The sequence below is a fragment of the Hevea brasiliensis genome, chromosome 14, assembly GCF_030052815.1.
Source record: "Hevea brasiliensis isolate MT/VB/25A 57/8 chromosome 14, ASM3005281v1, whole genome shotgun sequence".
NCBI classification, from domain to species: Eukaryota; Viridiplantae; Streptophyta; class Magnoliopsida; order Malpighiales; family Euphorbiaceae; genus Hevea; species Hevea brasiliensis.
In genome coordinates this window covers 89,314,026-89,317,085 of record NC_079506.1, presented here as the reverse complement: position 1 = coordinate 89,317,085, position 3,060 = coordinate 89,314,026, and the positions used below count along the sequence as shown (strand labels likewise).

At 43.2% G+C, this 3,060-nt stretch overlaps 1 long non-coding RNA gene across 1 annotated transcript; it reads left to right on the top strand.

Moving 5' to 3' along the window:
- Positions 1-2,304: 2,304 nt before the first annotated feature.
- Positions 2,305-3,060, top strand: LOC131172595 (uncharacterized). Its single transcript, XR_009143124.1, has 2 exons — positions 2,305-2,344; positions 2,919-3,060. It is a non-coding gene; the product is annotated as an uncharacterized LOC131172595 (long non-coding RNA).

The following is a 3,060-nucleotide window of genomic DNA, read 5'->3' as shown; positions in this document are numbered from 1 at the left end:
ACATGCTTCGCATGAGTGTCTTGGATTTTGGAGGTCAATGGATGAGCAACTAGCTTTGGTGGAGTTTGCCTACAACAACGATTATCACTCCAAAGATAGGGATGGCACCCTATGAGGCATTATATGGAAGAAGTGTAGGTCTCTCTGTGTTGGACAGAAATGGGGGAAGCGAAGGTGCATGATGTAGACTTAGTGCAGTACACTTCAGAGGTGGTTCCTTTAATCGTGAACGATCGAGGACGGCTTTCGATGAGAGTAAGAGTTATGCAGACCCCAGACGGAGGGATGTGGAGTTTGCAGTGGGCGACTATGTATTCCTGAAGGTTTCTCCAATGAAGGGAGTCATGAGATTTGGAAAGAAGGGCAAGTTGGCACCTCGGTATATTGGACCTTTTGAGGTTACTGATAGAGTTGGAGCAGTTGCCTACCGGTTGGAGCTACCACCCAACCTCTCTCACGTTCATCCCGTGTTTCACATCTCCATGCTCAGGAAATACATTCCCGATCCTTCTCATGTACTGCAGCCGGATGTGATAGAGCTAAAAGAGAACTTGACATTTGAGGAGCAGCCTGTAGCCATAGTGGACTACCAAGTGAGACAGCTGAGATCAAAACAGATCCCTATGGTTAAGGTTTTGTGGAGGAGTCAGTCAGTGGAAGAGTGCACCTGGGAGTCAGAACGGGACATGCGTAGCAAGTACCCTTATCTGTTCAATGTATAATCATGTGCTTTATTCTGCCTTGTGTAAAATTCGAGGACGAATTTTCTGTAAGGGGGGAAGAATGTAACACCCCAAAATTTTAAATTTTATGAGCATTTTTGGTATTTTAATTTTATTTAAATTTTAGAAATTTTTTTGAGATTTTTCGGATTTTAAAAATCGGGTTCGATTTTCCGAAAATATAAACTTTGATGAATTTTAAAAATTTATTTAAAGACCACGTGGCAAAACTAAAAATATATTTGGAGTCTACGTATTTTTCTGAGTTTTCTGAAATTTTTTCGGAATTTTTGGACCTCGTTTTCAGTCCCGAGGCAGAGTAAAAATTCAAAATTTTATATTTCGAATCGAACCGGCCGAATCGAACCGGACCGGTCGAATCGGACCGGCTCCCTTCCCTTTTTCTTCCCCGCGCGCGTCGTTCCCTCTCCCTTTTCTCTCTCTTTTCTCTCTCCTCCCTCCCCTGCCGCTGGCCAGCCACCTCCCCCTGCCACTCCCACCGTGTGCCGCACCTGCCACCCACCGGTGCGCCACCCGAGCCGCCGAACCGGCGAGAAGTCCCTCCCTCGTGCACGCGGCGTTTCGGCTTCTCCGGCCAAAATTCGGTCTATCCGGCCACCAATTGGATCGGGTCTTGTGTCTAAAATCATCTACTCGGCGAGAGCTTTCCATAGACACCAAGAACGCCGAAATCCATCGAGCGGTTTGTCCAATTTTTGCTCGGGAAGTTTTTAGCCCATTTCAACTTTTGGGCTAAATTTCTAGAAAGCCGTGAATCCCACGAGAAAACCGAGGGTACCAGCACGCTCCACTCGTCGAGAGCTTCGCGGCGACATAAATTTCAAATTTTTCCGACACCGTTTTTCGGTGGGTCCCAAGGAACTTCGCAGTGTTTTTTCGAGCATTTAATGAGCTTAGAAAATTCTAAAAAAATTTATGCACTAACCCCCGTGTTATGGGCTTCGTGTAGGTATTCTCGATTCGCGGAAATTCGACATTGACGATGCGCAAAATTCCGCGAACCAGCTACGGAAAAGTCTCCGAATTGGACCGAGGTTTTGGCTAGCCCCCCCATTGTCAGACGTCCCGAGCGCGTTCCCGAAGTCGGAATCGGCAAAGGTAAACCCGAACCTTGCTTTTTCATAATTTTCTAGTGCTTAAATAGGATTAAAAAATCCGTAAAATATTCGTGGTAGCTTAGAAAATTACGATTCTTTTTGCAATAGCTTAGTAATATTGCTAAGGACCGCGGGGCAAAGTTTTAGAATTTTTAGAGTTGATTTGGGTAGTTTTTGCAAAAATGGTCAATTATAGGGACTAAATTGAAATTTTACATATTGTGATGGATAATTGATTTGATGGGCCCAGGAGGGGCTGTGTGATGTGATTGAGTTGTGGATATATGGATTGTGAGTATAGAAGTGTGTTTTGAACCCTTTTGCAGGTTGGGTAGGTCCTAGGTATAGGGGAGACTCTGTAGGATTTTAACGTACGACTTAGGGCGTAATTGGTCTTTTCTTTGTTTGTATTGAGTCGATTGTATTAAATAATTGTAATATAATTGTCGTGAGCCGACGACCTTCTTCCTCCGCCCAGCCGCCACAGTGATTGTCGTCAAGTCTGTGAGTAAAATATTAATTTTAATTGTAATTTTGATATTATTATATATTCAACATGCCCATGCATCACTTATATGCATATATTTATGTAGTTAAACTCTAGGCACGATTTATGATGCATTGATAAATGTTAAAGTGCCATGATGTTGTTGTGGTAATTTGGAGCAGTGTGCGTGCGTTGGCGTGCGTGTGATGTGGTGTGGACTATGGATAGGACGGGTAGTCACGGCTTGAGTTCTTCGCTGGGACCCGATCCTTCGAGGGTAGTCACGGCTTGAGTTCTTCATTTGGGACCCTCGATTTGGCTTATTGCGAAAGTCCGTCTTGAGTTCTTCGCTGGCACCAGGTTGGATTTAAGAGAGCTGTATAGGGGATCAGCTCCCATATGTTATGATTGATGCTACAGGGTGCGTGAGTGCTCCAAATTACCTTTTTGATGTTATGATGTGAAAATGATGTGGATGTTGCATTTCACTCTACAGGGTGCATTAGTTTTAGATAGTTATAGAGATTATGGTTAAAATTGATATTTTACTCTCTGAGTCGAACGCTCACTCCTGTTCAATATTTTTTTCAGGCTACAGGAGGATTTTATTTTGGTTAACCTGCTTTTCTCCTTCGCAGGTTGTTTATCAATATTTGTGTAATTTTATTTACTCCTAGAATTTCCGCATGTGTTAGAAGTATTTATTTGATTATGGTCTGTAATATTATTATCA